The sequence below is a fragment of the Sorex fumeus genome, unplaced genomic scaffold, assembly GCF_029834395.1.
Source record: "Sorex fumeus unplaced genomic scaffold, SorFum_2.1 ptg000050l, whole genome shotgun sequence".
NCBI lineage: Eukaryota > Metazoa > Chordata > Mammalia > Eulipotyphla > Soricidae > Sorex > Sorex fumeus.
Window position 1 is genome coordinate 11,488,968 of NW_026606107.1, and position 14,109 is coordinate 11,503,076.

The 14,109-nt window shown below is 36.8% G+C and overlaps 1 protein-coding gene across 1 annotated transcript in view; it reads right to left on the reverse strand.

Moving 5' to 3' along the window:
- The window catches only part of PCDH11X (protocadherin 11 X-linked), a 330,947-nt gene that overhangs the window by 157,752 nt on the left and 159,086 nt on the right, over nucleotides 1-14,109 (reverse strand). The gene's annotated exons all lie outside the window — the stretch shown is intronic.

The following is a 14,109-nucleotide window of genomic DNA, read 5'->3' on the forward strand; positions in this document are numbered from 1 at the left end:
CGAGATACTCTCGGTAGCTTGCCAGGTTCTCCGAGGGGCGTAGAGGAATAGAACCTGGGTCGGCCGCGTGCAAGGCAAATGCCCTACCCGCTGTGCTATCACTCCAGCCCTTTAATGAGTTAAAAATGAAAATAAAATAACTAAAATTAAAAATGAAAGTGTCATTGTAAAACATTTTACAGAAATAAGTTTTTGGGGTACAAAGTTATAGTGCAATGAATGGGTAGGGTGCTTGCCTTGCAAGGATTCAATCCCCATTACCTAACTTTGTCCCTTGAGACCAGTAGGAGTAATCTCTTCGAGCAAACCCAGGAGTGAGCCCTGAGTTCAGCTGGATGTGGTCCAAAATAAAAAATTTTAAAAAAGAGAAAAAAGGATTTTAGGAGTTTTACTATAAATAATAGCATGTTATAATAGCATGTTAATAGTTTGTATAATCTAAGGGAAATGGAGAAAAATCTCATAACTGTATAAAGAAATGGACAGTATGAACAGTTATTGGAAAGTAAAAAATGTAAATGTAAAATGTCTATTTTTTAGTGCAGTCACGGAATATAGAGAGACAAAACAAGGTAATTAAGAACATTGAATAAACCCTTGGCCTTGGATTACAAAACTGATTATTAAGCAGTGTGGGGAGAGTTGGGGGATTGAAGATAGGACAAGAAGTGACAATAGTAGAGAATCATGGACATTTTGTTGATGGGGCACAAAAACTATGTACAATGGTACTAAAAACTTTAGTGTAAATTTTAAGTTTAAAATAATAACTGTACTTCATGGTGTTTCACCAATAAAAAAATAAATAGAAAATAAAAAATTCTTATATAATAAATATAAAAAATAAAATAAAATAATAATTTAATTTAAAATTTTAATTGCCCAATTTTATTAAAATTTAAAATTAATTATTTTAAACTTAAAATTTACACTAAAGTTTTTAGTACCATTGTGCATAGTTTTTGTGCCCCATCAACAAAATGTAATTATACACACAGTATATATAAACATATACATATTTGTTAATGCAGTATATACAAATGTTATTTCATTTTTGCCAGAGATCAATCAAGAGGCTACCTGTACCGGGGAGTCACCTGATGTAAGGAAAGCATCTTAATGTCTGTACTACATCTCAGAGTGACTTGACATGTTTTCAATCTTGCCTAAATAATAGCTTGAAAAGGGAGTGAATGATAATTCGTTCCATATTCTGATATCATATATATATATATGAGAAGCATGGTAAAAGTAGTATTGTATAGATGGTATTGACTTACAAATTTACTGTACCCTACCATGATCAGTGTTCAATACCCCCACTGTCCCTCCCTCCAAACCTTACCTGTATTGCTTGGTATTAGGAATTTTGTACTCACATTTTTTATAATTAGGGTTTGTAATTATTTTATACATTTAATTCCTTGTTTGTGTCTGTACATACCACAGATAAGTGAGGGCATCCACTATTTGTTCTTCTCACTTCAAATAGTTTCACTTAACATGACACCCTCCAGTGCAATCCACATTAAAACAAATTTCATTTTACTTTATTTCTTACAGCTGTATAGAATCTCATTGTATACAAATATCACAACTTATTTATTAGGTCATCTGCCATTGGACGTTTGAGTAGTTTTCATATACTGCCTATTGTACTATGAAGTGTAAAGAACGTAAGTGCACACATATCTTTTCAAATTAATCTTCTTGCATTGGCAGTGGGGAAGCGTGGACATGAAGAAGTGAAACTGACAGGAAAAATAAGAGTTCAACTCTTAACTTTTTTGTGTAATCTCTGTACTATTTTCAAGAGAGGCTGAGTCAAATAACATTTTCAGCAACAATGAATGAAAGTTCTTTTCTACTGCCTGCACACACTGCTTGCTTTCAGTCTTCTTGATATATGCCATTTCACTGATGTGAATCAAAACTCATTGTTGTTTTGAAAATAAGTGTTGATGAACACCTTTTCATGTGCCTTTGGTTGACCATATGAATTCTTTGGATAAGTATCTGTTCATTTCTTCTACCCATTTTTGATATTATTTATTTTTATCACTGAGTTTAGTGAGCACTTCATATACCTTGGAAATTAGAAGGGTGTTATTTTTTTGCATTTTTAAGTCACACCCAGCGATGCTAAGGGGTTACTCCTGGCTCTGTGCTCAGGAATTACTCCTGGCAGTGCTTGGCGGATCATATGGGATGCCAGGAATTGAAACCCGCTGGCTGCATGCAAAGAAAGTGCCCTACCTTCTGTACTATCGTTCCAGCCCCAGAAATTAGAGTTTTATCTGATGGATGATGTGCAAATAATTTACACTATAAGAAGAGCATGTTTAAATTTTATCCTTTCTTTTCCCATGCAAATTTTAACTTTGAATTAGACCCACATATTTTTACTTATTGTTAGCTTTGCCAAGTGTCAAATCACGGAATATATCTTGGAAGGCTAATATTGGAATGTTTCACCTATGTTTCTTCAGTATGCTTTATAGATTTAAGTCTAATCTCAATACTTGTTTTCCATTTTGAATTAAATTTTATATGTGATGTGAAATGAAGATATAGTGTCACTTTTTTAGTAGAGCTTTTTAATTTATCATTGCCAATTGGTTAAGAGACTTTTTCTTAAACTTCATCTAAACAAGTCCTTTGCCATAGATTATTTATCCAAATATCTGAGAGCTTAATTCTGGGCTCTCAATTCTATTTGACTGGTCATAAAGTTTACTCTTTTTCCAGTACTATTTTTTTCTTTACTTACTTGAGTTTTAGAGTGTGTATTGAAATCAGAGAATGTGCTACTTCACATCTTCCTTTAAAAAACATTTAATTGCCTACTCTCAGAGCTTTATGATTCCATAGGCATTTTAATAACATTTGTTCTATATCTTGGAACAATGCCATTAGTATTTTTAAGTGCATCACATTCAATTTGAATAATGCTTTAGGATGAACGATCATTTTGTAAAAGTTAAGTCTTACAATTTATACATAAGATTTTTTCCATTTCCTAGTTTTCTCTTCTATTATTTCAAAAGTATCTTGTAGTTTTTGAATGGACAAGTTTTCTTATTTCCTTCATCTCCTTTGTTAAGTTTATACCTAAGCAATGAATGTGTTGGGATGCTTTTTTAAGTAGAGTTGTATTTTATTTTTCTTTTCTCTAGATTATATGTATAAAAATGCATGGCACTTGTATGCATTTATTTTTTATTGAATCACCGTGAGATACAGTCATAAGCTTTCATGTTTGAGTTACAATCACACAATGAACAAACACCCATCCCTCCACCAGCGCACATTTCCCACCACCAATATCCTCTTTCCTACCCTCCCACTGGCTCCACGGCGGACAATATTCCCCATACTCTCCCTCTCTACTTTTGGGCATTATGGTTTGTAATACAGATACTAAGAGGTTATCATATTTGGTCTTTATCTACTTTCAACACACATCTTCCATCCCAACTTATGCCTCCAACCATCATTTTCTTAGTTATTACTTCTCTATTCCAGTTGCCCTCTCCCGCACTCCCCCGCCACGCCCCTGCTTATGAGGCAATCTTCCAACCATGGAGCAATATTCCTGGCCCTTGTATCTACTGTCCTTGGGTGTCAGTCTCATGTTATGTTATTTTATACTCCACAAAGGGGTAGTGACCAAAATACAGAGAGAGCCCACATAGTGGGAAAGAATATTTACCCAATACCCATCTGATAAGGGGTTAATATCCAGGATATACAAGACACTAGTAGAATTGTACAAGAAAAAACCTCCAACTCAATCAAAAATGGGGAGAAGAAACGAACAGAAACTTCCTCAAACAAGAATGACTTATGTCTAAAAGCCACAGGAAAAATACTCTACATCACTAATAATCAGGGAGATGCAAATCAAAACAGCAATGAGATATCTCATACCACAGAGACTGGCACTCACCAAAAAAATAAACCAAAAAAACAAAAAAACAAAACAAGGACAACCAGTGCTAGCGTGGATGTGGGAGGAAATTGACTCTCTTTTATTCGTGGTATGAATGCCTGGTCCAGCATTTTTGGAAAACAATATGGACATTCCTCCAAAAAGTAGAAATTGAGTTTCCATATGACCTAGAAATACCATCTCTGGGAATATATCCTGGAGATATAAAAAACAAAGTAAAAATGACATATGCAATTGTATGTTTATTGCAGCACTATTCACAATAGCCAGACTCTGGAAACAACCCAAGTTCCCAAGAACAGATGACTGCTAAAAGAAACATTGGTATATCTACATAATGGAATACTATGCAGCTATTAGGAATGATTAGGTCATGAAATTTGTTTATAAATGGGTGGACATGGAGCGCACCATGCTAGGTGTAATGAGTCAGAAAAAGAGGGGCAGACATAGAATGACTGCACTCTTTTGTGGAATATAAAATAACAAGATATGAGACTAACACCCAAGGACAGTAGAAATAAGGGCCAGAAAGATTGCTCCACAGTTGGAAGCCTGAATCACAAGCTGGGGGAGAAGGCAGCTGGGATAGAAAAGGGATCACTTAGTCAATGATGCTTGGAGAGATAGGTTGGAATGGGATATGTGTGCTGAAAGTAGACAAAGGACTGAACATGAACATCAGTATCTGTATTGCAAACTACAGTGCCCAAAAGTAGAGAGTAAGAGGGAAATTGAGTTTCATAGAGACAGGGGGAGAGGTAGGAATGGGGAAGGGATACTGTGGTCATTGGGGATGGAAAATGTACACTGGTGGAGCATAGGTGTTCCATCTTTGTATGACTGAAACTCAAACGCAAAAATTTTTGTAACTGTATCTCATGGTGATTCAATACAAAAATTAACAACTATTACATTTTGCAATTTTACAATAGAATAAAGACATATATAGTATTCATTGCACTTATCTTACACTTATCTTAAGCATCAAATACTTAGAGATAACAGTAATTATATATCTATTTTTGCTATACCTAAGATACTTTTAGCGCTTTTCGTCCCCCAAGCTGAGCAAGTCTTCTCCCCAACCAAGTTCAGTTTATCTGCCGCCTCTCGAACCCGGGACTTGGATTTCTCCCTGCAAGCCCCCCAGGCGTCCTCTTGGACCTTGGGAAACAAAGCAGCCCTGAGCCTCTCCCTCTTCCTTTACGTCTCCCAAGCTGAGCTGGTCTTCTCCCCCACCCAGGTCAGTTTATCTGCCGCCTCTTGAACCCGGGACTTGGATTTCTCCCTGCAAACACCCCAGGCGTCCTCTCCGACCTTGGGAGACAAAGCAGCTCTGAGCCAATCCCTCTTCCTTTTCGAACCCCAAGCTGAGCTGGTCTTCTTTGCCACCCAGTCTTTAATCCCCTCCCACACATCAGGCTTCCGTGGGGGTGTGGCTAATTTAGAAGTGGGTGTGGCTTCTGTAGAAGTAGGCGTGGACTAATTTTCAGGGGGCGGGCACTGATGCAGCCGCAGGTAGTTTAGTCATACCAAGGAATCTAGTTCCCACACCTGCACTCCAACATGAAGAAACAACGTAAATCCCCACCACAAGGGTAGGTCGATGAAAAGAGTCCAGAAGTCTCTGTAGGTGCCACTCACCTAAGGGAACACCCTGACCAAGAATTCAGATTTGAAGTCATGAAGATGTTCATTTAACTCAATGAAACAGTCAAACAGATATCCAGTAAATTGAAGGAGGATATGAAAGAAACAATGCATCAGACAATCGAGAAAATACAGGAAGAAATGAGAGCAGAAATTGGAAAGCTAAGCACAGAAATGTCACGAATTAAAGATTCATAGATGAAATTAAAAACTTAGTGTGTGCCCTCAATAGTAGAATGACCACAGCTGAGGAAAGAATCAGTGTACTGGAAGATCAGCTGCATCAAGCCAACAGGCAACAACAAACAATGGCAAGGGACCTCAAAATAGCTCTAGAGAGAATCAGAGTCCCAGGAGACGATTCCAAGAGCAACAACATTCGAATCATTGGACTACAAGAAACTCAGAGAAACAATCCCAATGAAAAAGCCGTGGTTAAACAAATCATTGCGGAAAAATTCCCAGAGCTCGACAATGCAGCCATTCAGATTCAAGGAGCCCAAAGGGTGCCAGCTAAAAGGATCCTAACAAAAACATTCCAAGACATATCATATTTAGAATAAACGATGCTGCCGATAGAGACACAATACAACAAGCAGAAAAGTAAAGGAAGGAAATCACATACAAAGGAGCATCCCTTAGATTCACAGCAGATCTATCAGAGGAAACCCTCCAAGTCAGAAGGCAGTGGCAAGATATAGTGGAAAAAACTCACTGAAATGAATGCTTCACCAAGAATACTCTATTCGGCTAAACTCTAACTCAAACTCGAAGGAGCGGTAAACTATTTCCTAGATAAACAGCAGCTCAGGAAATTCATAAATTCAAAACCAAACCTAAAAGAAGGGCTAAAGGGGCTATTATAAGACAAGACAAACCCAATAACCACAGCAGACCCTTACAAAAAGATGACACAAAACCCCATAAGAGTAATCTCTCTCAATGTCAACAGTCTAAATTCACCATTTAAGAGACACAGAGTAGCAAAATGGATTCAGAGACAGAACCCAGCATTCCGCTGCCTACAAGAAACTCATCTCAACAGACAGAACAAACAAAGATTCAACGTTTTAGGATGGAAAACAATCCTGCAAGAAAACAGCTCTCTCAAAAAGCTGGGTGGCCATACTAGTATGTGACAACATTAATTTCAGGTTGAAAAAGATAAGAAGGGACAGCAAAGGCTATTTTCTGTTCATCAAGGGATAGGTACAACATGAAGAAATCATACTCTTAAATGCATACGAACCTAATGAGGGAACAGCTAAATATTTAAAACAACTGCTAACAGATTTAAGGAGGACATTGCTAGCAACCCAATACTAGTTGGAGACTTCAACATCGCCTTATCACCTCTGGAGAGATCAACAAGAACAGAACTCAGCAAGGAATCATTGGCTTTGTATGAAGAAATAGAAGAGAAAGGGCTTATAGACCTATACAGGGATTTACACCCCAAAAAGAAGGAATACACATTCTTCTCCAGTGCGCACAGAACATTTTCAGAAATAGAGCATGTGCTAGGCCACAAAATATACCTAAAAAGAATCAGGAAGATAGAAATAGTATCAACCATCTTTTCAGACCACGATGCATTGAGGATAGAAGTAAATCACACACAGACACGGAGAACCAAATCAAACACCTGGAAATAAACAACTCAATGTTGAACAACAAGTGGGTCAGGAAGGAAGTCAAGGACGAAATCAAAAGATACCTGGAAACAAATGAGAATGAAGACATGAGCTACCAGAACTTATGGGATGCAGCAAAAACCATATTAAGGGGAAAATTTATAGCTCTGCAAGCATTTCTCAGGATGGAAGAAACCATGCACAAAAACAACTTGACTTCACAGCTCAAGACCTTAGAAAAGGATCAACAGAAAGAGCCCAAATCGGGCAGAAGGAAAGAGATCATAAAACTTAGAGGAGAAATCAACGACATGGAAACCAAAGAAACAATCCGAAAGATCAATGAAACCAAGAGCTGGTTCTTCAAGAAAATAAACAAGATAGATAAACCACTAGCAACACTCACAAAGAAACAGAGAGAGAGAACCCTAATAAACCGAATCAGAAATGAGAAGAGGGATATCACAACAGAAACTGAAGAAATTCCAAAGATCATCAGAGACTACTTTGAAAGTCTGTATCCCACGAAACAAGAGAACCTAAAAGAAATGGATAAATTCCTGGATTCTTATCATCTCCCAAAGCTGAATCAAGAAGATATAGAGTACCTGAATAGACATATTAACATCAAGGAAATTGAAACTGTAATAAAAAATCTTCCCAAAAACAAAAGCCCAGGTCCAGATGGATTCACTAGCGAATTTTTCCAAACATTTAAAGAGGACCTACTGCCAGTCCTTCTCAACATTTTCCAGGAAATTGAAAAAAAGAAACTTCCCCGAAGAGTTTCTATGAAGCCCATATCTCTCTAATTCCAAAAGGAAACAAAGACACCACAAGAAAAGAAAATTATAGGCCAATATCCCTGATGAACACGGATGCGAAGATTCTCAACAAAATACTAGCAAGCAGTTTACAACTACTCATCAAAAAGATCATACACCATGACCATGTGGGATTTATCCCGGAGATGCAAGGATGGCTTAACACCCTGAAATCAATCAACATAATCCATCATATCAACAATAGAAAAGATAAAGATCATATGATCATATCAATAGATGCAGAGAAAGCATTTGACAAGATCCAGCACCATTTTATGATGAAAACCCTCGCCAAAATTGGTATAGAGGGGACTTTCCTTAATATAGTTAAAGCCATCTACCACAAGCCAACAGCAAGCATCATCCTCAATGGGCAATAACTGAGAGTCTACCCCCTAAGATCAGGGAGGAAACCCATGAGTGAGCCCTGGGCTCAGCTGGATGTGGCCCAAAATCAAAACTTAAAAAAAAAAAGAGAAAAAAGGATTTTAGGAGTTTTACTATAAATAATAGCATGTTATAATAGCATGTTAATAGTTTATATAATCTAAGGGAAATGGAGAAAAATCTCATAACTGTATAAAGAAATGGACAGTATGAACAGTTATTGAAAAGTAAAAAATGTAAATGTAAAATGTCTATTTTTTAGTGCAGTAGCGGAATATAGAGAGACAAAACAAAGTAATAGAGAACATTGAATAAACCCTTGGCCTTGGATTACAAAACTGATTACCAAGAGGTGTGGGGAGAGTTAGGGGATTGAAGATTGGACAAGAAGTGACAGTAGTAGAGAATCATCTCTTGGAGAGCCTGGCAAGCTACAGAAGAGTACCTCGCTCGCAGAGCAAATCCTGGCAAGCTACCCGTGATGTATTCAATATGCCAAACACAGTAACAACAAGTCTCATGATGGAGACATTACTGGGCTCACTTGAGCAAATCGATGAACAACGGGAGGACCGTGACCATGACTCTTTTAATTAATGTACTTAATAGTATAATTTGAAGTCAGGAAGTACAATGCTTCACATATTTTTTTCTCCGAAGTCATTTGGTTATTCAGAGACCATTATGATACCATGCAAATTTTGTTAGCATTTTCTCTAAGTCATTGAGGAAATGTTATCAGAATTTTATTAATTGCTGTGAAACTGTTTATGGTAGGATGATTATTTTATTTATTTAAGTTTTGGCTTCTTTTTTTCATTAGTGAATTACAGTGAGGTACAATTACAGACTTACAAACTTCCATGCTTGCATTTCAGTCATACAATGGTCAAGTATCCATCACTCCACCAGTGCCGGGATGGTTATTTTAACAGTCCTAATTCTTAGCTATTAATTTTTGACAACAAGATTATAAACTGAGTCCTATGTTCTCAATTTGTTAAATTTTCTATCAGTATAAAAATTAATCATATTCAATACATTACTGGAAGTACTTTCCATAGCAATTTGGCAAGGGAAAGATATCAAGGACATTCAATAAGAAAGGAAGAAAGCATGTTATCACTATTTGCAGATGACATATAGTACACTTAGAAAATCCAAAAGACTCTATTAAAAATTCTAGAAATAAAAGGTTATAGTAAAGTGGCAGGTTACAAAAGCAATATCCAAAAGTTCATGATTTTCCTATATACAAGTAATAAAAGAGAAGAAAGAGACATTTAAAAAAAGAATCCCATTCACAATTGTGCCTCAGAAAATCAAGGACCTCAGAATCAGTCAAACAAGATTAAAGACTTATATAAATAAAATTACAAAAACTACTTCAAAAATAAAAGGATACTAGGAATGAAAACACATCCCTTGTCAATGAATAGAGCAGGGGGAATTAACATCGTCAAAATGGCAATACTCTCCAAAGAGCTGTATAGGTTTAATGCAGTCCCTATAAGCATACCCATGACAATTTTCAGAGAACTAGATAAAACACTCCTGAAATTCATATAAAAATACCTCCACCCCAAATAGCTAAACTCTACGAATAGGTAAAGCAATCTTGGGAAAAAGAAGATGAAAGGCAGCATCTTCCCCAATGTCAAATTTTGTTAACTACAATGTGGCAGTAATTTAAACAGCATGGTATAGGAATAAAGAAGGACCTGCAGATAAGTGGAATAAAATCGAATATCCCTGAGAGAGACCCTCAAATATATGATGATTTAATCATTAATAAAGGAGCAAGAAATGTGAACTAAAGCAGGGATCGACTCTTCAACAATTGTTGCTGGGAAAACTGGGCAGCTATATGTAAATAAAATTAACTCAGATTTCTATCTAACGCCATGGTCAAAATTCAGATCAAAACTGATTAAATACTGCAATATCACTCCTAAATTCATAAGGCACATGAAGGAAAATGTAGGAAAATCCTTCCATGATATTGAAGCTAAAGGCATCTTCAAAGACAAAACACCATTGACGACACAAGTGGAAGTAAAGATAAATAAATAGTACTAGATTAAACCATGAGGCCTCTGCACCTCAAAAGAAATGGTGACCAAGATAAAAATACAGCTCATACAGTGGGAAAAATTATTTACCCAATACTCACTTGATAAGGGGTTAATATATAAGATATATAAGACACTGGTAGAACTTAACAAAAAAAAACAGATCCAACCTCATCAAAAAATGGAAAGATGGCAATCATGTTTGGTCTATAGTCTACTTTCAGCATGCTTCTCCCATCCTGGGAGGATCCTCCCAACACCCTTTATTTGGTGCTCCCTTCTCTATCTGAGCTCCCTTTCCCCCTAGCATGTGTGGCTGGCCTCCAAGCCATGCCTCTTTTGCAAACCACAACACCCAATAGGAGAGAGAACAAAAAGGAATGCCCTGCCATAGAGGCAGGGTGGGATGTGGGGGATGGGGGGTGGGAGGGATACTGGGATCCGTGGTGGTGGGAAATGGGCATTGGTAGAGGGATGGCTATTTGATCATTGTATAATTGAAACCCAAGCACAAAAATTTGTAAGTCTACAACTGTACCTCATGGTGTCTCACTAATAAAAATTTTAAAAAATGGAAAGATGTAATGAATACAAACTTCCTCAAAGAAGAAATTCAAAGGATTAAAAGGCACATAAAAAGGTTCTGCATTACAAATCATCAGGGAGATGCAAATCAAAACAATGACATATCATCTCACAAACAGAGACTGGCACACATCAAAATCAACAAGAATAATCAGTTCTGTTCCAGATTTGGGGAGAAGTAGTTCTCCTTTATTGTTGGTGGGAATGCAGATGAGCCCAGTCTTTGTGGAAAACAATACGGACATTACTCAAAAAAATAGAAATTGTGCTCCCATTTGACCCAGCAGTACCACTTCTGGGAATAAACTCTTGGAGCCCAAACACGCATAGCAGAAATGCTATTGACACTTCTATATTCTATATTCATTACAGGTCTATTCACAGTAACAAGAATCTGAGTACCTGAGAACATATGACTGGATAAAGAAACGATGGTACATCTACACAGTGGAATACTTCATAGCTGTTAAGAAAAATGGAGTCACAAAATTTGTTTATCTATGAATGAATATGGAGAGTATAATGATGAGTGAAATTATGCAGAAGGAGTGGGGCAGTTGAAAAATCACTGCACTCCTCTGTGAGATACAAAAATGTAACATGAGATTATAAATATAGACCAAGAAAATCAGGGACCAGAAGAACTGGTCAAATGCTGGAAGCTTGCCACCGGTGTGTGTGGGGTGAAGGACAGTTAGGATAGAGAATAACAATAATAGTTATAAATTATCACTCTTGAAACGAACTTAGTGTTTAATGTAATTAAAGGCATATACCTGACAATTTTTCAGCATTTGTATTGCAAACCATAATGTCCGAAAGGAGAGAGAGAGAGAGAGAGAGAGAGAGAGAGAGAGAGAGAGAGAAAGGGAAACAGAGAGAGAACAAAAGTTCCTGCCACAAAAGTTCCTGCCACAAAGGGAAACTGGGGACACCAGTGGTGGAATATGGACACTCGTAAAGGGATGTAGGGATGTGTGTTGGAATTATATATGACTGAACTCCGATCATGAACAACATTGGAACTGTCTAAATCACTGTGATTCATATAAAAAATAAAAAATAAATCTTATGAGTGAAATTATGCAGAAGGAGTGGAACAGTTAAAGAATAACTGCACTCCTCTGTGAAAGGAGATTCTTTTGCATCTTTTGTCGAAACAATGAATCTAATCAAAGTAGATAGAGTGTTAACTAGAATTAACCTGCCTCACAGGCATTGGGAGGGTTGGGAGGGGGGTTTATTGGGGTTCTTCGTGGTGAAAAATAAGTATTGGTAAAGGGAAATGTGTTTGATATTTGCATGACCAAGACTTAAACCTGAAAGCTTTGTAACTTTTCCCACAGTGATTCAATAAATAAATAAATAAAAGAAAAAAATCTGAAAAATTAATTTATCAAAAATAATTGTGATTTGATTTGAATAAACTCCAATAAATGTTTCATTTAAAGTTTTTCATCCATTTAGACCATTGACATTGAGAGAGATTATTGTCATGGGGTTTTCTGCCATCTTTCTGTAGGGATTGGTTGTATTTATAAGTGTTTTCCTTCTTATCTTACAGGAGCCCCTTTAAACCTTCTTTTAGGTTTGGTTTTGAGTCTATGAAGTTCCTGAGCTATTTTTTATCTACAAAATGGTGTATTGTTCCATCGAATTTGAGTGAGAAATTTAGCTGGATAAAGTATTCTTGGCGAGGCGTTCATTTCATTGAGTTTTTTCACTACATCCCACCATTGCCTTCGGGCTTGGAGGGTTTCCTCTGGTAGGTCTGCTGTGAATCTAAGGGGTGCTCCTTTGTTTGCGATTACCTTCTTTGACCTTGCTGCTTGTAGTATTGTGTCTCTGTCCACAGCATCCATCATTCTATGACATGCCTTGGAGTGTTTGTATTAGGGTCTCTTTTAGCTGGCACCCTTCTGATTCTTTGGATCTGTATGTCTGCATTATTTAACTCTGGGAACTTTTCAGCAATGATTTCTTTGACTGTGGCTTTTTCATTGGGGTTGCCTCCCTGTCCTTCTGGTATTCCAATGATTCTAATGTTGTTCCTATTGGCGTCATCCCCTAGGTCTCTGATTCTCCTTAGATCCATTTTGAGGTCTTTTCCCATAGCTTGTTCCCTATGGGATTTCTGTTGCTCATCTTCAAGCTCACTGATCCTGTCTTCAGCTGTATTCATCCTACTGCTAAGGGCACTTACTGAGTTTTTAATTTCATCGACCGAATCCTTTACTTGTGACACTTCTTTTTGTAGCGTTTTTATTTCTGCTCTCATTTCTTTCTGTATTTTCTCAACTTTCTATTGTTTCTTTCGATTCTTCCTTTAGTTTTATGGATATCTCCTCCATTAATTCTTTGAGTAGATCCTTGAACATCCAAGTAAGAGCTTACAGCTGTGGCTCAAGGGTGGAGTACCTGTTTTGTATATATGAGGCCCAGAATTTTGTTCCTTGTATCCCCACTTCATTGAGTATGATATTGACTCTGCCGATGTAAGCTTGGGTGTCCCACAACACTGTATGCAAAACCCAGCTCATTATTTAAAGGAAAAAATAATTTAAGGTTATACATAAAAACGTGGGTTTTCTGAGATTGTAAACTATGAACAGGTGTTAACTAAACTCTGAACAGGTGTTAAGTATTGAGGCAGAATGGTAAATGAGAATGAACTTTTAAGTCATAGGCCAATCTTGGTAAATATTCCAGATTTAACATTTACCTGTGTTTAAGCAAACTGTTGAGAGTTAGTATCACTATTTAGTTGTTCACTCAATAACTAGGATAATTGATTTAGACATAGATAAAAATAAAGGTTTCCAGTGCTATTTTTAGTTCCAATAAAATTATATAGTTTGCCTAATTTAATTCTGTCAAGGATCCTGAGTTTTACATAACTTTTGACACTTTGATGGATGAAAACTCATGAAACTCAGAAATATAAGTTTTATGCATTAATGAAGAGGTAAAGAACACAAAACCTGGGTTAGACTCTATCACAT